Source organism: Myotis nattereri (genome assembly GCF_964212035.1).
Source record: "Myotis nattereri genome assembly, chromosome: X".
Classification (NCBI taxonomy): Eukaryota; Metazoa; Chordata; class Mammalia; order Chiroptera; family Vespertilionidae; genus Myotis; species Myotis nattereri.
Window position 1 is genome coordinate 25,605,930 of NC_138078.1, and position 22,570 is coordinate 25,628,499.

A 22,570-nucleotide genomic window follows, 5' to 3' on the forward strand; every position below is an offset into this window, starting at 1 on the left:
ACACATTATATTTTATTTATATATTTTTGCTGTCTATCCTGTCTGACCTGGAATGTCAGCTCCTCATGGATTTGTTTTATTCATTGCTAAGACCTTGTATCTTAATTGTTCCTGACATATTTGTTGCTAAATAAGTATTTCCCCATAAAATCAACCAATTAATTTAACCTTGAACAATAGTTTTCTGTATATCACTGTCATGATTGTGAAAGTATTAGAAAAAAGTCCAGTAAAATTAATTGAAAATGGGAGGTTACTAATTCATTTTTGTTTCCTTTCTTTTGTATTTGCTCTTGGGTAAATCTAGAATCTGTATGTGAGTGATGCATTATTAACTAGGAACAAAATTCCTACAGATGATATCCTTTGGAAAGTAAAACTTTTCAAGATACATTATCAATTTTCCTTCCTATTTAGACATTTCTTGGTCTTATTATATAAAATTGTACAAATAGAACTGTCCTGGCTGGTTTAGAGCAGTTTTCCCTCATCACCCCTTGACTCTTGTTCCACCATTTAACTAACATGACAAATTGAACAAAAGAGCAGATGGAGTTACAACCTGTAGATGTTTAATTAGTGTCTTCATTATTCAGAGACACTCATTTGTAATACTCTAGACTCCTTTCTATGATGCATAGGAGATGGTTGGCTAAGCCTGATAAAGTTAATATATTCAGATCTTGTCATTTTCCCCTGAATTTATTTTTTTGCCCTTAGATTAGAACAGTATTTTTTGTATAGACATTAAAAAGTTTGACATTTTATTCAAAAATTTTCAGACATCTTACAAATACCCAGGAACTCTTTCTCTGGATGTGCCCTGATATTGATATAACTTGAAAGTGATATTCTTTTTTGAAAGAAGTTTTTCTTCTTCCTAATAGGACAGTATTTTTATACATTTTAGTTTTTGATATAAACACAGAAGGATAGAAGTGGCAGAATATAATTGCTTTCTTTCTATACAATAACCCAAAAATGTTAAAGGTTTCAGTATTATAAAAACATTAAGTCTATTAATCCGTAACATATCTATGCCATCAGGTTATAGATTGTGGAAATTTTTGTTATTGCTTAAAAATTACTGTTGAATTGACATTCTTACTCTTCTTCCTGGCCATTTGCAATTATTTTTCATATTTCTGTTTGCATATTCATTTTGATGTTTCATTCCTTTAAATATCTATAAACATTAACATTGAGACTATTAACTTGAATTTTATAAAAAAATAGTTTTTGAAAGAGCAGCGGGACAGATGATATTTCAATTCTTTACTAAGATTTCCATGAGGCTTTGAATATTGCTTTTTTGGTCTGAATTTTTCTTCATAGTTTCTTCATACTTGTAAGAAGTATGATAAGATAGTATTTTGTAGGAAACAAAAATCAATAAACTAATTTATTAAATCTTATATTCTGCAAAATGAAGATAATGTATATATGATAATGTCTTCTGCATTTCTAATATATTTTGTGTGTTTTATAAATGGGAATAAAAGTATTTTATTTCTATTATAGCACTTACCTAAATTATGTATTTATTTACATATCTGTTACATGTTTTATGCTTAGAACTATGCCTGATCTTAGAACCTACTTCTTAATAAATTATACTGTGGTCATTGTATATATTATTTTTTAATTTCGTACTAGTTTTCTTTGTAAAACTTGTGTTAGGTTTAACCATTTACAGGTATTTTTGTTCTAAGGGACATACATTTATTTGCTTATTTTTTATCTTTGGTTTCAAACTCTAATTTTTACCTAAAGCATAGTATATAATTATTAAGCATCTTTCCATTATCTATTAAATTGGATTGACCCGTACTAGATTTTTATTCATATATTAAATACATTTTAATTTGTAATTTTAAAATCCAAAGTATTCTCCTTCTAGCAGGGAAAAACTGTTACAAATTTTATATTTTTAGATATTTTCTTGGTTAAGAGTTATTATTCTTTTTCCTTGAGTTTAAGGTTCTAAAAGTGATAAATTATGCCACATTCTTTTTTTGAGATGTCATTTTTAACCCCCTGAATGGGAAGGGACCTGAAATTTCATACATAAGATGAAACATAAATTTGATTCTGTGCATTATAATCTCTCATAACTCTGAAAAGAAAATACATTTGTATGCATTTGTAAGTGCCTAGAGGTTTAGTGTGACTTTATCTTTAAAGTCAACATGAGTGGATGGAAAGAAAATATTTCCTTTCTCAATATTCTGCTCACTAATGCCCATTTAAGCACATTCAGTAGGCTAAATATGCTTAAAATTTGATTTTGGAAAAAAAAGAATAGAAAATGAGCTACATAGTGTCTAAAATGGTTCAAAAAGACATCCTTGATTTCTCTTTGTTAAATAAAAATCATGATGAATTAGTGATGTCATTACATATCAATACTCACTCAACCATTCCTCCTCTAACATTCCCCAGAGAAGCAAAGAAAATGGCAGAGGAAAATAATATGCCAATCTTTGATGGCTTATCTTGGAACCTAAACCCAAATGCAAAGAACTCTTGGTTAGGATGAGTTAAAATCTTAAAAGCCTACTTTCTCTAGATAAGTACATTCTTCCATTTCTTTTCCCTTCTTCTGTTAATTTGACTCACTGAACACTAAAGCTCACAGTTGACCAGTGATGTGGCTTATTCATATACCATGGTGCCAATATGACAGAATGATTGTGATTCTATTTCCTGCCATGAACATTTTTTGAATCTGTGAATCATGACTTCTAGAAGAGATATTTCTGTTTTGTACCAGGTTTAAAATCCAGTTTCTGCATGCAACCAACATTTCTCTGCTCTGCTTTTTTGGCTAACATGCTTCTTGTTCTAATATCCCTCTACACTGTACAGTATGGAGTTTCTCATGTTGAGAAATATGAAGACATGAATGTTTTGTTTGTTAAGGTAATCCACAGATCATTTACCTGCCTATTATCAACTGACTGAATAGAATGATTACACCCACAATGCTTTATGCCACTCCCACTCCATACTTCAACCACATCAGAAATTACTAGTAATTATAGTATTGTCTGTTTATCCTTTAGTAAACCTTATCTTCTCTATAATGGGCCTTAAAGTCATAAACCAATTACTTCTCTAGCATTTCCTAATGGCATAAGAGACTGTCATCTAAAATTGCTTCAATAGTGTGAAACTCACCAACTAATGCCTGAAGTGTCTTGTACTGAAGTTCCTCATCTTACTTTCAAATTTTCCCATATTATCTTCAATGCCATTGTATAGTCATAAAGGGTAATGAGAGTGTTTATTTTGATGCACATTTGTAAATTTCAACACTATCTACACTAATAAAAGAGAAACATGCAAATTGGTGTCACTCTGCTACACGCACAAGCCACATCCACCATCCAATCAGGAGCACGTATGCAAATTAACCCAACCAAGATGGCAGCTGGCATGGAGCTGGAGAGAGCAGGAGGCTTGGGTTGCCCCCAGCAATGGAGGAAGCCAAGGCTACAAAGTTTCAATTATAGAAGATAATTTAATCCCAGATACCTGCTTCCCTCCACTCAAGGAGGTGCTGAAAAAGAAAAAAGAAAAAAAGGAGGGGTTGGGAGCTTAGACCACTCAGGGCTGTGACCAGCCTGCAAACAGCCATCAGCCTCTCATCCAGGTTGGCCAGGCACCCCAGTGGGAACCCCCCACCATAAAGGGGGTGTGGCCAGCCTGAAAATAACCATCAGCTCCTCACCCAGGCTTGCCACACCCTCATGGGGTGAGGGTACCCAGTGGGGGGCTTAGCCAGCCTGCAAACTGCCATCAGCCCCTCACCCAGGTTGGCCAGGCACCCCAGCAGGGACCCCCACCCTGAAGGTGGTGTGGCCAGGTTGAAAACAGCCCTCAGTTCCTCACTGAGGATGGCCACACACCCCCAGCGGGGACTTTCACCCCATGGGGACGTGGCTGGCCTGAAAACCATCACAGGCCCCTTGCCCAGGCAGCCCCATGCCCCAAGGGACCCCCCCACGCTGATCCAGGACACCCTTCAGGGCAAACCATCTGGCTCCCACATGTGCACCAGGCCTCTATCTATACTAATAAAAGGGTAATATGCTAAGTTGACTGGGAGACCTTCCAGGAGACCTTCCGGACATTCTTCTGGACAAAGCCATGGTAGCGGGGTTGAGGTAGAGGCAGTTAGAGGCCAAGAGGGGAGGGCAGTTGTGGGTGATCAGGCTGGTGGGGGCGGGGCCTTTGGGAGTAAGCAGACCAGCAGGGGGGTCAGTTGGTGGCAAGCAGGCCATCAGTGGGGGTCAGTTGGAGGTGATCAGGACAGCAGGGGGAGCAGTTTAGAGTGAGCAGGCCAGCAGAGGGGCAGTTGGGGGTGAGCAGGCTGGCACGGGAGGCAGTTGGGGCCGAGCACACTGGCACAGGGGGCAGTTGGGGGTGATCAGACTGGTAGGGAGCATTTGGGAGCAAGCGGACTGGCAGTGGGGGCAGTTGGGGCTGAGCAAGCCAGCAGTCAGAGTGGTCAGGGGAAATCAGGCAGACAGGCAGGCAGGTGAGTGGTTAGGAGCCAGCAGTCCCAGATTGCGAGAGGGATGTCCAACTGCCCGTTTAGTCGCGATCCCTGTAAACTGGCAGTAGGACATCTTTTGAGGGGTCCCAGATTGAAGAGGGTGCAGGCCAGGCTGAGGAACACCCCCTCCCACATGCATGAATTTCATGCACCAGGCCACTAGTATTTTCTATATTTTCCTGTAGAGTGTGTTTACTACACAATACCATGATAAACTAAGTATAGGATGATTAGAAAGCTTATACTGGATTACAGTTTCTGATAGGCTCATTATACTTTTGGTTCCAATTGAAAGTTTAGGGCATTTACTAGGACCCCTTCTTCCTTGGTGCGTTCTGAACATCAATTGTGTCGCCTTAACATTAGGAAATTGTTGAAACCTCCACTACTCAGATTTTAGCAGCTTTCAGCTTCATTTCTCTGCCTTTGACCCTGAAATAGCTTAATAATTATGCAAATGCCTTCAAGTGAAACTTGACTTTACACTTTGCTCTTTCTTTTTCATTAGGGATGGTGGCCTCTCAAGCCCTGGTGGCCTTGGTAGCCACACACTTCAATATTTGTGTATCCTTCTTTTTATTGAGACTGCAAAAATTTCTTCTGGCTCTACTTCCTTGAAAGAGTGGCACTTCACTAGATTTATAGCATCCTGCTTAATGCCAAGAATTGCATCTATAGGATTCAGTGGTAATCCAATGAGATTCCTATAAAAGTACATGTTTGAATATCTCTTTTTTCACAAACATGTTTCTTTTCTCTTTTTTTCACACACAGGCTACTCTATCACAGTCAGAAGCACAATCTCTGAAGTAAAGATAATCTCTTCAACAAATGATGTTGGGAAAACTGGACAGACGCATGCAAAAAGATCAAGCTAGACCACAAATTTACACCATATGCAATAAGACATTCAAAATGTAAAAAAGACTTAAATGTAAGACATGAAACCATAAAAATCCTAGAAGAAAACATAGGCAGTAAAATCTCAGACATCTCCTGTAGCAGAATTTTTGCTGATACATCTCCTAGGGCAAGAGAAACAAAGGAAAAAAATAAACAAATGGGTCTACATCAAAAGAAACTGTGGGGAAGCACAAGACTTTGTTGGAAAGTCTGTAAGGAGAATTCTCCGAAAGGTCGGGGCCTCTGAGGGGACCTTGCCAAGGGGACCTTGGCAGCCTCTACCTTGACTTTTCCAAACAAGTCCAAGCCCCCAGGTATTTTGCTGGAATCTCTATGGTTAGTCTTTAAGACTCGACCTTATAGAAGCATGTGCTTTTTCAAGAATACTTACCCTGCTCATTATATCTAGAGGTTAATTTTAGTCCAAGATGTTGTTACAATAAAAGCCTAAGAAGGCAGGTAATAGAGGCTGTTTTGGTGACTAATGCCAACTGGCCCCTTAACCTCTCTTTCACAGAAATGTGTGTCAGAGTAATCTATTCATCCATCGCTGAGGGTCTGCTGGTCAGTCTTGGCAAGAAACCAACATCAAAATGAAAAGGGAATCTACTGTATGGGATAACATATTATCCAATGATAATCTGATAATAAGGTAATCTCCAAAATATATAAAGTACTCATACAACTCAAAAAAAGGAAGACAAACAATCTAATTAAAAAATGGGCAGAAGACGGGAATAGACACTTCTCCAAAGAGGACATACAATTGGCCAAGAGACATATTAAAAAATGCTCAAAGTCACTAATCATCAGAAAGAAGCAAATTAAAACCACAATGAGGTATCACCTCACACATGTCAGAAGGGCTTCCCTAAATAAATAAAAAAATGACAAGTGCTGCCCTTAAGGGGGATGGAACCTGCACTCAGGCATGCACCCTGACCAGTAATTGAACCAGCAACCTTACGGTGCACAAGGCCACTCTTGCCAGGCAGCAATTGTTTCTTTATAGACATCTTTAAATGCTTAATTTTAAAGCTGCAATAATAGCAAAAATTATTTTGAGTAATTTAAAAGAAAATAAAATATGATCCCACTAGCTAAAAGCAATTTTTATTTTTGCATATAAACTTTAAGGGTTTTCTATGAACATAAATATTCTGCATAACTTTAGTCATAGTATGACAGACGTATAAAAGAGAATTTTAGCTGTCGCCAAGTGCTCAGTTGGTTGGAATGTCATCCTGTGCACCAAAAGTTTGTGGGTTCTATTCATGAGCAGGGCACATACCTGGGTGTGTGCAGGAGGCAGCCAATTGATGTTTCTCTCTTATACCCATGTTTCTCTATCTATCTAAATATCAATTAAAAAGTATTCTCAGATGAGGATTTAAAAATAAGTAAAGTAAAATAGATTTTTATATATCTATATACTCCATAATTGTTATATTAAAGGTTGCACAGAAGTAGGAAATTGGATGAGATTTGAGAATATGGGTCACACTTAAGAAAAGGGAGATAGTTGCCAAAGAAAAATCATTTTCCTGGATCTTTTGACCAAAATCTGTACTGTTCATGTGACATAATTTGCTGAACAATATATCTGTCAATGGTTATTTTCAATTTAATGCAATTCAAACTTTTTTTATTTATTGATTTGAGAGAGAGTGAAGAAGGGGAAGAGAGAGAGAGAGAGAGAGAGAGAGAGAGAGAGAGAGAGAGAGAGAGAGAGAGATATTGAGATTAACTAAGTGGTATCTCATTCATGCATTCATTGGTTGATTCTTGTATGTGTTCTGACTGGGGATGGAACCTGTAAACTTAGTGTATTGGGATGATGTGCCAACCAAATGAGCTACCTGGCCAGGACCAATTTAATGTAATTTAGATTATGCTATATCATAGGTAGAAATAGCTTATGGCTACTCTTAACATAAACCTAAATACAATGTCTGAAACATAATTAAGGTCAGTTCAAAGCTACTTTTTCCTCAAGAAGATATCAGTGACTTAGGCTTCTTCTGTCTTTCTGCCTTTGACCCTTTTTTACATGACACCCATATTCAAGATAATAAGGTGACTGGAAATATACCAGCCACCACATCTAATACTAGACAGAAGGCCATCAATTGTTTCTTGAGAGATTTCAATATTTATAACTTGTGTGTTCACGCATTTTATATATAAATATAGTTTAAAATTAAGTGTGTGTGTGCATAAATACATATATAATTTAACTAAAATTAAATAATTGTTTCTCAAGTAACACGTATATGTGAAAAGATGTAATTGAAGGAGAGGACTAAAAGAATTTGGTGAAAAAGAAGGAGTGGCCAAATTAGCTTAGGAAGCCAGTTACACTGTTCAGTATAAACCTTTGATGATAGCAGCCTGTGCATCCCAGTAGACTGGAGATGATGGCCTACACCTGAAGCCCTAGAGATGGTGCCGAGCCCCTTGAGCCTTGTAGATAAAGTAAAGATACCCAGTAATTTGAGGTTTTTAAAAAATGCTGGGATTGTCTCCCATAGGAAGCACTGGTATTGAAGTTGTTACTATGTTGAAAGGACAATTAATCGGGGCTATTTGGAATACCTTAACGTAAAGAAGACCAATAAAAAACATCCAGCTAATAATCTGTTATGGTAATCTAGATATAGGCTAATATACTTCAGAACAAGAACAATAGCAAGGAAAAATGAAAGAGACATAATTAAGAGGAACTTCTAGGGAAAAACAAAACTTTAAACTGTCAACAGCCTGTAAAATAGTGAACAAATTAAAAACATCGAAAATAACTTCAAGATATCCAGCCTTGATTGCCTGAGAAGAATAACACACTCCTGAGCTAAAATATACCAGTATTTATATTTTCCATTTTCTTCAGGAAAATATTTCTTAACTATAAAGAAGTAATACAAATTAATTCGATATGTTGCTTACAGGTTATGTATTTAATATATTTTATATTTAAAATGTTTAAATCTTAATTAATGAATCCATACTGGTTTGTACCATCTAACTGCTTTCAGCTTTCTCTACATGGGAAGATGTACCTTGTCAGCTATTTTATTCTTTGTTGTTAGAATAAGACAAGCACATCTGAAAGTCTCAAAAAGCCCAGCAAGTAGGTTTTAAGACATTCATATTTCTAAGAAGTGTCGAGACTATTGTTCCTAGTTCCTTTTCTGAAAATAGCATCATGGTAAATTATTTCAAACCTCTAACTGATTATTTTTCCTGTTGTTTGGATAAGAACATTTTATGCAGCAAGTGCATGCCTCTAAAAACCCATAGAGGAAAAGCAATCCTGCTTTAACACTTTCATTTTATTCCATAAGATGAATGATTTGTGAGTGAACTGGGGAACTTCTACAGAATCATTTTTAAAACTATTGTATTTTTTTTTAGATCATCACATATCTTCCAACAGTTATTGGGTACTTGGGAATTGGGAGAGTGAACTGTTTCATTACTATTTCAGTCTCTCTGAAGTTTAAAGTTAAAATATTAATTTCTTGATAATTAATAATTAGCATTTGGCCAAAAAACCTTATCCTATATAATAAGAGAGGAATATGCTAATTATCCATTAGGCTGTAACGTCACGACCAATCTACAAGTGGTGGAGAGCTAAAGGAGGGCGGGGCAGCAGGTGGAGAGCTACGGGGGGGGGGAGGGGGTAGTGGGCAGAGAGCTACAGGAGGGCGGGGCAGTGATCTATGAGCAGTGGAGAGCTACCAGCAGTGGTGTGTGGGTGCCTGCTGAGACAAGCCACGGTGAGCTACTCGCACACAGATTCATGTGCAGGGCCACTAGTACATTATAAGCAATTTCAAATTTATTTAAAAGTTCAGCATCTTATTTAAAGCTTTTATAGATTTATATTTTTTAAATAGTGAAATTTTCTTTCTGAGGTGATCATTTTTAAGCTGTAACTCCTAAGTAGTGTTTTATGTAATGCTTATGTCATAAAAACAAGGTTATCAGAAATAGATCAGGTGGAAATTTCCTGTGCCATGTGAAAAAAATTATTAATATCCATCTTAAAGAAGCAAAGACTATTCAATAAAATGAGAATGCCAATCACCCAGAAAATACAAGATTAATCACACATGAACTGTGAAGTAACATATTTGAAATATGCAGTCTTAAAAACCCAAATGGAACTCTATGTAAATACAATGGAGTTTTATATTATGCTATTTTTGTCTCAAAATTTATATATTTGCTCTTTAATCCATAAAGTATTTAGATGACTATCCATTATTTCCCAGTAGAGAAAAAATATTTTCAGAAGATCATCCCATTTTTTTTATTTTTTTGCTTTTGTTTTGACATCTGATTGTTATGGGCCAATAATATGGCCTATAAATGTCTGTTTGGGAGAATGTATTCAAGTTGTTTTTTGTTTTTTTTTTCTAGCCCTAGCCGGTTTGGTTTAGTGGATAAAGCATTGGCCTGTGGACTGAAGGTTCCCAGGTTCAATTCTGGCCAAGGGCACATGCTTGGGTGGTGGGGTTGTTCCCCAGTAAGGACCATGCAGGAGGCAGCCAATCAATGATTCTCTCTCATCATTGATGTTTCTCTCTTTCCTTCTTCCTTCCTCTCTACAATCAGTAAAAAATATATATTAAAAAAGATTTTTTTCCAGCCAAATTCAAAATTGGTATTTGTAAGTTCTATACAAATACAATAAATTAATATATACTCTCTTTAGAGAGTAAAAGCTTACCTTCTTACAGAGAGTAATCTCTTCTCCTCATCCCTTTCACTCATAAAAAATGTTATTATGTTGTGTACATCCCAAGCAACCATACTATTTTTTTCCTTAAGCAAGTATATTCAAATATATTACTATGATGATTCTGGTACTTTGGAGTTTTTGATTTATATATTTTATTGTTTTTTGGTTTGACACATAAAAACTGACAGTTTTATATTCTCCGTTGATTAATATATTATTATAGAAATATGCATTGGTTTTATACTGCTAGTGTAACAAATTACAATGAACTCAGTGGCATAAAATAATGTACATTTTTTATCTTATAGTTGTGTAGATTCAAAATCTGACACAGGTCTTATTGAATTTAAATCAATTGCATTCCTTACTGGAGACTCTAAGAGATAATCAATTTCTTTGACATTTCCAGCTTCCAAAGGCGGCCCTCTTCCTCCTTCTTCAAAGCCAGTAACGTTAAGACTCTAATCCTTCTTCTGTGTCACACCTCTCTCTAACCATAGCCAGGAAAGACCCACTGCTTTTTAAAAATTCTTTATTATGTAAAGTATTACGTGAGTCTCCTTTCCCCCGCCCCTCATTGACCTCTTCCCCACCATCCCCTCCCCCAAGCACAAGCCCTCACCCCGCTACTGTCTGTGTCCATTGGTTTTGCTCATATGCATGCATACAATTTCTTTGGTTGATCTCTTATCCCCTCACTCCCTGCCTTTCCTCATAGGTTGCACAGACTGTTTGATGCTTCTGTGTCTCTGGTTCTTTTTGTTCATCAGTTTATGTTGTTCATTATATTCCACAAATGAGTGAGGTCATGTGATATTTATCTTTCTCTGACTGGCTTATTTCACTTAGCATAATGCTCTCTAGTTCCATCCATGCTGTTGCAAATGGTAAGAATTCCTTCTTTTTTATGGCAGCATAGTATTCCATTGTGTAGATGTACCACAATTTTCTAATCTCGTCTGTTGATGTGCACTTAGGCTGTTTCTAAATCCTGACTATTGTAAATGGTGCTGCTATGAACATAGGGGTGCATATATCCTTTCAGATTGGTGTTTCTAGTTTCTTGGGATATAGTCCTAGAAGTGGGATCACTGGATCAAATGGAAGTTCCATTTTTAATTTTTTGAAGAAACATCATACTTTTTTGCACAGTGGCTGCACCAGCCTGCATTCCTACCAGGAACCCTCTGCTTTTAAGGACTGGTATGATTAGGTTGTGCCATCCTAGATAATCAAGATAATCTCCCCTTCTCCAGTTCCTTAAACTCAGTCTTTACTTCCAAAGTCTTTTTTCCCCCAGTTTAATAAACTAACATATTCACAAATTACAGGGATTGAAGCATCTGAAGTAACATTCTCCCATTTCATCATACTTGATGTTTCATTCTGGTAATGAATGCTGCCTTCATGACATGAATATTGATTTTTTGTATTTGTTTTGTGAATCATTTTTCATCCCTTATCTTTCAGTATATCTGTTTTATCTTTCTGAAGTGAATTTTTGGACTAAATATTTGCTTGAATATTTTCTTACTTTGCTTTCTGGCACTTAGGAGAAAGTAGCCTATTGTTTATTTTGTTAACTAATATAATTGATTTTATTTCTTTCATCTAATTTTAGGTATACCTTCTAATAATTTTTGTGTTTTTTTTTTTTAATACAAGAGAAAGGTAGTCATCTCCTAAATATCTGGACTAGGATCATTTTAGTCCATTAGGATTAATAATTTTTGAGGCTATTTTTATATTCATGATGGGGAACTTTGTTCAAGGATTGCATGTAGCAACTTATGCCACCTATAGGTCCTCTACATTGTAACTTTGGGTCTCTGGAATAACTAGGAAGCTGTATTTTTGGCCCCATGCTTTGGAGAAGGAATATGTTACTACAAATAATTCTAAGACCTACACTCTTTTTGTAGAAAACTCTCCACAAATGCATCTAAAATTTCCCACAAATATTGCCATGAAACACATTTTAGTTATTAAAACTTTCAGATTAGGAATATATCCCACTTCTAGCAATATATCCCAAGAAGCTCAAAACACCATTAGAAAGAATGTTTGTACCCCTATGTTCATAGCAGCACAATTTACAATAGCTAAGATCTGAAAACAGCCCAAGTGCCCATCAGTAGATGAGTAGATAAAAAAGCTGTGGTACATTTACACCATGGAATACTATGTAGCAGTAAAAAAAGAATGATCTCTTACCCTTTGAAACAACCTGAAAGGAACTAGAGAACATTATGCTAGGTGATATAAGACAGTTATAAAAAGACAAGTATCACATGATCTCATTCATATGTGGAATCTAATGAACAAAATAAACTGTTGAACAAAATAGATCCAGGGACATATAAGCATAAACACACTGTCAAATCTCAGAGGGAAGGCAGGGGCAGGTGGGTAGGTGGAAAGAGATAAACCAAAGAACTTGTATGCATATATGTATAACCTAAGGAGACTGACAATAGGGGGATGGGCTATAAAGGGTTAATTGGAGAAAAAAGGGGACATATGCAATACTTTCAACAATAAAGTTGAAAACAACAATTTTTTAAAAAAAATGTTTCAAGCAAGGAGTTGAGAGTAAGACAGATCAAGAACATGAATCCACGCCCTAACCGGTTTGGCTCAGTGGATAGAGCGGGTCCCAGGTTCGATTCTGGTCAAGGGCATGTACCTTGGTTGCAGGCACATCCCCAGTGGGGAGTGTGCAGGAGGCAGCTGATCGATGTTTCTCTCTCATCAATGTTTCTAACTCTCTATCCCTCTCCCTTCCTCTCTGTAAAAAATTAATAAAATATATTTTTAAAAAACCCATGTATCTGCAAATTCTCTTTCTACATTCACTCTTCCTCCAACCAAAATCAGGTTTCCATTCCAATGTTTTCTGCTAAATAAAATGGGCACTTTTCTGTGCTTATATGACTTTTTTTTGCTTCATTTTGTTTTTTTTTAACTTTCATGTTAACTATTTCTACCTACTCAAAAGTCCTTCACTTCTTACAGTCATATTTTTGTTTCTATACCTATTTTCTGTCACTTATTTAAATTCTTTATTTTGCCCAGTTTTATTAGATACTAGAGTCCCAGTGCATGAATTCATGCACCAGTGGGGTTCCTTGGCCTGGCCTGTGGGATCAGGCTGAAATTGTCTCTCTGACATTCTCTGAGGGGTCCCAGATTGTGAGAGGGTGCAGGTCAGGCCAAGGGACCCCACCAGTGCATGATTGGGGCCAGGAAGGGACACGGGAGGTTGGCCAGCCAGGGAGGGACCACAGGAGGGCTCTAGGGCGTGTCTGGTCTGTCTCACTCAGTAACCATTGACCAGACCTCAGCAGCAAGCTAACCTATTGGTCAGAGCGTCTGCCCCCTGGTGGTCAGTGAACATCATAGCAAGAGGTTGAGTGGCCTTAGCATATCATTAGCATATTATGTTTTGATTTGTTGAACAGACAACTGGATGACCAGACACTTAGCGTATTAAGCTTTTATTATATAGGATGATTGACAAAAAGTATACACACCAGTATTTAAACTGTACAATGTGGTGCTTTGTTATACATATACCTTATTTAATAATTGTCACAATCTAATATATCCATCACCTCACATAATTACCATTTGTGTGTGTGATAAGAAAACTTAATACCTACTCACTTAGCTAATTTCAAATATACAATGCACTATTATTAAATATAGTTGCTATTCCTTCTTTTGCAGTCCCTCTCCATGGCTATTTTTTGTCTATTAACATTACTTAGACTTATCACTAGATTTATTTCTTCCTCATTCCTTGGTTGTTTTTATCATCTTCCCTGTTTACAAAACTAGATTGATCCTGATTTGATGATTATCTGATGCAGAGATTGAGGAATTGCAGGAATGTAAAATGAAACCTATCATTCTTGATTGGGCAGTTTAATGAATTGCTGTTAGAATGACAGCAGAAGAAACAGGTTTTTCCAGAAAATAGCTGTCAGTTTTGATTATCATGAGTTTAAAATGCCTGTTATTCAGTTAGAGATATTCAGGTAATTGAAGCCATGAGACTAGATGAGTATATTGTAGAATATTCTGTAACTAGAGAATGAAAGAGAACAGAGTCCAAAGTTCTAAACAACACCATTATTTGACAGTTAAACAGAAGTGAGCCTCATAAAATGATCCTATATAATAAAACACTAATATGCAAATTGACCAAATGGCAGAATGACCAATAGGATGACCAGTCATTATGATGCACACTGACTACCAGGGGGCAGATGCTCAATGCAGGAGCTGCTCCCTGGTGGTCAGTGCACTCTCACAATGGGGAGGGGGGGCACTCAGCCAGAAACCGGGATCATGGCTGGTGAGCACAGTGGAGGTGGCAGGAGCCCCTCCCACCTCCACTGCAGGAGGGCTGTAAGAAGAAAGGGGTCCCGGACTGCGAGAGCCCTGGACTGTGAGAGGGATGTCTGACTGCCAGCTTAGACCCAATCCCTGAGGGGTCCCGGACTGCACGAGGGCGCAGGCCAGGCTGAGTCACCCCACCCCCCCCCCCAGTGCATGAATTTCGTGCACTGGGCCTCTAGTTAAGTTTGAGCGGTTAGAAAAATGAGAGAAAACTCAGGAGAATGTGATATAATGAAATCAAATGAGATATATGCTTGATACATGGAGTTTAGTTGCTTACCTAATAGCTATTCTCTCCTTCAATATAATTTTATAAAATCTAAATTGTGTTTAGTCAGCCATATAGCCAGAAAGGGAGGAAATATCTTCAGGCTCAGAGGATAAATCATAATTGATCTAAATAAAGTGTGCTAATCTCACACTTCTTTGTTGGTGATTATTTTATAGATTGGTCTGTGACAAAATGCTGCTAATAAATCAGGTGAAATCTTCTCGTTGGCTCTGAAGAAAGTCTAAAGTTCTTTGGTTATGTATGAGATAATTAGATGCCTTTTTAAGTGAAGCTCCTAATAGTGCCATTTCTTGTTACTTTTAGCCAAACATTTCTTACTTGATAAATACTTTGATTACTGAAAATTAGGTGGTAAAAACAATAGTACCTAAATTGTGAAATATAGACGAGTAAAAGAGGGCAAATGAGAGCAAGTGACAAACCAGTTATCTCTCTCTTGGACGCTGGTTACTCTTTGTATACAGAGAAAAATATATGGAAAAATTTATGCTTTTGTATTCCATGATTCAAATTATATGCCAAATAATGATAAATAATTAGAAAAACTGCGAGAAAATGTCAGGGTATCATCACATGTGATGTCTCTTTCTTAAAGCTTCAAGAAGAAAGAGGGCCGAAACCGGTTTGGCTCAGTGGATAGAGCGTCGGCCTGCGGACTGAAAGGTCCCAGGTTCGATTCCGGTCAAGGGCATGTACCTGGGTTGCAGGCATATCCCCAGTAGGAGATGTGCAGGAGGCAGCTGATCGATGTTTCTCTCTCATCAATGTTTCTAACTCTCTATCTCTCTCCCTTCCTCTCTGTAAAAAATCAATAAAATATATTTAAAAAAAAAAAAAAGAAGAAGAAGAAAGAGGGTGCCAAGGTTAAATATTTGAAAGAGAAGTATAAAAACAAGTTTGACTGAGAGAAGTGCTATCTATATCTTGAAATCTAATTTGGCTTAATTTGCTGTGTTGGAAAAATTCCATATTCAAATTGCTGCAAGAAAAGGCTTAGAAAACATAGGCTAACCAAAGACCAGCATTGTGATTTTTTTTCTGTTATATTCCCCCCATTAATCATTCTTGCTCAAAGAGGCAGAACTTGCTAGCAAAGATTTGACAAAGGTTAGTGTCACCCCAACTAAGGCCACTGCTGCAAATTGCTTGCTTCAAATTGTAGGAAGCTTGGAGAGGATTCAGGAATCTGTCTCCCCACCTAATCAACAGCTGTACTTGCAGAATCTGACTGACTGACTATTTTAGAATTCTGGAATCTGTTGAAGGCTTGAATATTACAGGGGGATACTTGGACAGTAAATTGCAGTTAATTTCAATCAATTTCAGCTCTTAGCAGAGTCACACCACCCACCCTCTACCCTCAGCTATGAGGCAGGCAGGTGCATGGTTTTCCTGGAGCAGCTTGCACACAACTGGCAGAAGCCACAGTGAGTGAAAAAGACTGTGTCCTCTAAATATAGGGATCTATGCTATCCTTGATTGCTGCTTCTGGTCACAGAGGTTCTGACAACAAAGGGAACAGCCATTATTGTTGCACTTCCCCGCAATATCACATGCTCTTCCCCACCAGATGAAGTGATTTGCAGATACTTTAAATAGCTAGTACCCTCCCCCAGACCTCTTCATTTATTGCTTTTTCCTATTTTAGAAGCCATATATTAAAAACTAGGACACTGAAAAACAACTATAACTATAGGAAAAATTAGAAATTGACCATACTTGTCTAGGAAAGGCTCATAAAGTTCCAGAAAAGGCATTAAGTTTACATGTCAGGATCTTGATAAAGGTAAATAGATGGGCAATTATAAAAGCTAGTATTATTGAAAAAAATAACTTGTAATTGCAATTTGTTTTAACTAATTTATGATATCAATACATTTAAAGAAAAAGATAATTATTAGTTTAAAACTTAATACATATTACTGAAACTTTGGTTTATAACTCCAAATTTTATTTTCTTCATAATTTAGAAATTACTTCATTTAAAATAATTATTGGTTTATGTTTTGTGGCACACAATTTGTAAAGATGTAACTTTATTACATAAACAACTAAAAGGAGTTGGACCAGACCTGTAAAGGTGCCTAGTTTTTATATGTTATTGACATTAAACTTGTATAAATTTAAAGCACAGTGTTATAACTTTAGGATGTTAAATGTAATTCTTATGGTTACTACAAAAAATAGTTAGATAATACCAATATTTACACAAAAATGAAAAAAAGGAATTTAAACATTTCACTACAGAAATCAACTAAACACAAATGAATAGAGTAATGCAGGACATGAAGGACAAAATAATAAAACAAACTTACACGGCATATAGAAAACGAACTCCAAAATGATGAAAGTAAGTCCTTCCTTATCAGTATTACTTTAAATGTAAAAGGATTAAACTCTCTAATCAAAATACAGATTTGGAAGAATGGATAAAAACATATGATTCAATTATATGCTTTCTATAAGAGACTACTTTAGATGCAAAGAAAAACAAGTTGAAAGTGAAATGGTGGACAAATAAATTCCATTCAAATGATAACCAAAAAAGACCAGGGATAGATATATAAATATCAGAAAAAATAGACTTTAAAAAAAGATATGAGTCATAGAAGGACATTATCCATTAATAAAAGGCACTATACAGCAAGAATATTTAACAATAATATACACTTATGTACCTAACACACATCAAAAATATATGAAATGAAAGCTGATGGAATTTAAGAAAGTAATAGACAGTTGTATAATAATAGTTGGGGACTTCAAACCCCATCATCAATAATGAATAGAGAAACCAGACAAAAGTATGTAAGGAAATAAAATACTTAAACAACACAATAAATTACCTAGATCTAACAGACATATACAGAACACTCTACCTAAGAACAGCATACACATTCTTATCAAGTGGACATGAGACACTTCCCAATATAGACCATAGATTAGGGCAAAAATTAAGTCTAGTCTGGCTGGTGTGGCTCAGTGGTTGAGTGTCAACCCATGCACCAGGAGGTCCCTGGTTTGATTCCCTGTCAGGAAACATGCCTGGATTGTGAGCTTTCTCCTCAGTAGGGGGCATGCAGGAGTCAGCTGATAGATGATTCTCATTGATGTTTCTATCTCTCTCCCCTTCCTGTCTCTAAAAATAATCAATAAACATACATTTAAAAATGAAGTCTAGATATATATAAAATATATCATATGAAATGTCTTCTCCAAATATAATTGGATGGAGTTAGAAATAAATAACAGAAAGAAAACTGGAAAAATTTACCAGGGGAAATTAAACAAATTACTCTCAACCAATGGAACAAAAAAAGAAATCACAAGGGAATTGGAAAACACATAAAGATAAACCAAAAAGGAAAACACAACATATCAAAACTTATGGGACACACTGAAAGTAATGCCAAGGGGGAAATTTATAGCTATAAAAACAGAAAATATCTCATCAACTACCCACCTATGTAACTTAAAGAACTGGAAAAAGAAGAACAAATAAAATATAAAGCTAGCAGAAGGAAGGAAATAATAAAGAGTAGAACAGAGATCAATGAAATAAAGAATTTTGAAAATATAGTAAATTAATGAACATAAAAGTTGGTTTCTCAAAAAGATAAACAAAATTGACAAACCTTTAGCTAGATAGATTAAAAAATAAAAAGAGAAGACTCCAATAAATAAAATCATAAATGAATGTGAGGAAAAAACTTAACAAAGAATGTGAAGAACTTATATACTGAAAACTATAAAGCATTATTAAAAGAGATTGGAAAAAGACACAATATAATGGAAAGATATTTTATGGTTGAAAAGAATCAAAATAGTTACGTCCATCTTACCCAAACAATATACAGATTTAATGCAATTCCCACTAAAATCCCAAGGATTTTTTTTAAAGAAATGGAACAGAAAAATCATCAGATGTGTATGGAACCACAAAAGACTTCAAATTAACAAAGTGATCCTGAGAAAAAGAACAAAGCTGGAAGTATCATATTACCTCACTTCAACTTATATTACAGGGCAACAATAGTCAAACCACCATGGTATTGGCAGAAAAACAGACATATAGAACAATGGAACAGAAATGAGAGCCAAAAATCAAAACCATATGTACATGGACAAATAATGTTTGACAAAGGGCCAAAAACAAGCAATGGAGAAACAAAAGCCTCTTCCATAAATGGTACAGAGAAAATAGGAAAGCCACATGCAGATGAATGAAACTAGATTATAGTTTGTCCCCATGTACAAAAATTAATTCAAAATGGATCAAAGACCTACATTCAAGAACCAAAACAATAAACTGCATAGACAAAAACATAGGCACTAAACTTATGGATCTTGGTCTTAGAGAAGATTTTATGAATTTACCCCAAAGAGAAGGTAAAGGTAAATGAATGGAATGACATCAAACTAAATAGCTTCTGCACAAAAGAAAATGACAACAAAAAAGCAAACAAACAAATGGGAGATAATATTTGCAAACAACACCCCAGACAGGGGGTTAATATCCAAAATATATAAAGAACACATACAACTCAACACCAAACTAACCAACAATCCAATTAAAAAATGGCCAGAGAACCTGGACACCTCTTCTAAGAAGACATACAAATGATCAACAGATATTTGAAAAGATGCTCAACTTCACTAGCCATTAGGGAAATGCAAATCAAAAGTACTATGAGATACCACCTCACTAGAATGGCTATTATCAACAACAAAGTATTAACAAGTGTTCGAGAGATTTCAAAGAAAAAAGAACACTTCTTCACTGCTGGTGGTAATGTAAACTTGTACAGCCACTATGGAAAACAGTATGGAAGTTCCTAAAAAATTAAGAAGAGAGTTACCATATGATTCAGCAACCCCATTCCTGGATATGTACTCAAAAAATTGGAAAACATTTATTTACAAAATATATGCACCCCTATGTTCACTGCAGCATTATTCATGGAGGCCAAGACATGGAAACAGCTGAAGTGTCCTTTGATAGATGATTGGATAAAGAATATGTGGTACATGTATATATTGGAATATTATTCAGCCATAAGAAATTATGCAATACTGCCATTTGTGACAACACGGATGGACCATGAGAATATCATGCTAAGTGAAATAACTCAGTTTAAAAAGCTAAGAACCATATGATTTCACTCATATGTAGCATATAAATCTCAAAGCAACAAATAAAAAAATGAAAAAATAAACAAAACCTCATAGGAACTGACAACAATATGGTGGTTACCAGAAGGAAGGGGGGTTGTGAGGTAGTAAAGGGTAAAGGGAGTCAAATACATGGTGACAGAAGATGATCTAACTTTGAGTGATAGGCATACAATAAAATATACAGATCATGAATCACAGAAATGTATACTTAAAACCTATGTAATCTTATTAACCACTGTCATCCCAATAAATTTAATAAAAAATGGAATAAAAACATAAATTCTCTGCTCTGCCAGCGTGGCTCCATGGTTGAGCATCAACCTATGAACCAGGAGGTCACGGTTCAATTCCCAGTCAGGGCATATGACCAGTTTGTAGGTTCAATTCCCAGTGTGGGGCATGCAGGAGACAGCCGATCAATGATTCTCTCTCATTATTGATGTTTCTATGTCTCTCTACCTCTCCCCTCCTCTCTGAAATCAATAAAATATATTTTAAAAACCATAAAATCTTAATGTGAATAAAAATAAATGAATGTAAAGACATTAGTACTAATTCTACAAAATAAAAAAAAGATTACTTCATAACTTGGATGAAATGGACAAATTCCTAGAACCACAAAACCTACCATTACTAACTTGTGAAGAATTGAAAAATTTTAATAGACCTATAACTATAAGGAGATTGAATTAGTAATCCTAAATCATCTGATAAAGAAAAGCCCTGGATCTGATAGCTTCAGATCCTCTCGAGATACAATATTCCAGTTGCGCCCATGTGACAACGACAGCGCCCCTCGGAGGGAGAGAGCCAACATATGGGGAGCAGGGAATTCTGAAAACCAAAGCGATGAGAGAGATGCTAAGCCTTTCCTTCATGTGTCTGACACCACTCTTCAGGCGGCCTGCAGGCTGGATGTCTGCTGGACCTTTACCACTTGATGTCCTGGCGGGCTGCCCTGGGCCCTATTAGGCAGTGTGCAGGGCTGCCTGGGCCTGGGGGGGAATCTCCCCTCCACCCCTAGCTACTCCTAGTACAGCTCCTGCACATGGGCGCTGGTCTCCGGGGGCCACACCAAGATTGCAGCATAGATGCCTTCCATCTGCTGCACAGTGCCCTCTCTGCACACCCATTGTGCACCTGGGTCTGGCCCCTGCCGCTTAAGCATGCCCAGCACAAGCCAGGACCTCCATGAACTTGCCCCTCTACATCTTCAGGACCACTTCTGGATGCTCCGAAAGCCATAAGCAGCCTCAAAGAGTAGCAGAACCTCTCCATCTCTTTCAAGGGTGACCTCCTGGAAGTCTTTGTTCCTCAAGGTGTGATGGGTGAGCACTCCCACGTCCTCAATGAACAGTTCCTGGGCCATGTGCCTGAAGATGTGTGCCTGTTACCCGTTGGGGCTGGCATCCTCGTGGAGCCTCACCTCCTTCTCCTTCATGTCTCCAAACAGAGTGTCCATGGTGGTGTCATCCGAGGCAAGGTCACTTTGCTCCATTATCTGGACAATTTCACCTGAGGTTAACAAGCAGTCAGCACCCTGGGAACTGTGTGAAGCTGTGGGAACATCTCAAAGGGCCTCCAGTTTCTTGTCATAACATGGGGCCACATTGACGTGGAAAATCTTGTCTGCGGACAGGTTTTGCTGTCTGGTAAAGTAATCCTTCACCAGAGAGCCCATGATCTGCTGGGGAGATTTGGTCATGCAGAGGTGGGGGGTGATGGGGTGACCCAGTACATGCTCTGCATATCGGTCCCAGCCAGGGCAGGCGGAGTTCAGCATGGGTAACCGGGGCTCTTCCTCAAGGTGCTGGCCATACCGATGCTCAAATTCCTTCTGACTCCCCAGGATGCTGAAGTCCGCAGCTATCTTCATGTCAAAGACAGTGAGCCCCAAAGCTTTTGAGAAAGCCACAGAGCCTTCTGGGATGCATCAGTGACACTGAGGCTGAATTTAGCAGCAAAATAAGGCAGAGACTGAGGACACATGGACACTGCCAGCACTTTGTGCTGTGAGGTATCATATTTCTTATTAAGGTTCAGAACATAGAAGAAATCCTTGGTGTTCTGTTCAGAAACTTGGACTCCTTCCTCTGCGGTCACACAACTGTCAAATGCCAGGCAGTCACTCAGAAATATCTTGGCAGCAGCCAACTTATGAATTCTCCCTTCTCTCCATTCTCTTGGTCATCGGTTTCTGTTTTTTTACTACATTCCTTCCGTGTGCAGTGATCACACTTCATCTGGAGCGGGGCAGACAGGGGCCGGCTCCAGTGACCTGGAGGAAGCACAGGGAGAGCAGTCAGTCACTGCTGGTTACCCCTGGCTCTGCCGGTGGTAACCTTTCTTCCTTGTGGAGCATCTAGGGAGGGGAAGTGGCCACAGTGCCTGAGACTGAGTCCCAGGAGGCCTGCAGTGCTTTCAGGATCATGCCAGAGGCGCTGGTCTGTTGGTGCCTGGCCTATCCTCTTCAGAATGAACCTTTAGT

The 22,570-nt window shown here is 37.3% G+C and overlaps 1 pseudogene across 1 annotated transcript; it reads right to left on the reverse strand.

The window, feature by feature from the left end:
* Positions 1-21,112: 21,112 nt before the first annotated feature.
* On the reverse strand, positions 21,113-22,325 carry LOC308512150 (nuclear prelamin A recognition factor-like; annotated as a pseudogene). The gene has a single exon. The product of its transcript is annotated as a nuclear prelamin A recognition factor-like (transcript).
* Positions 22,326-22,570: the final 245 nt, after the last annotated feature.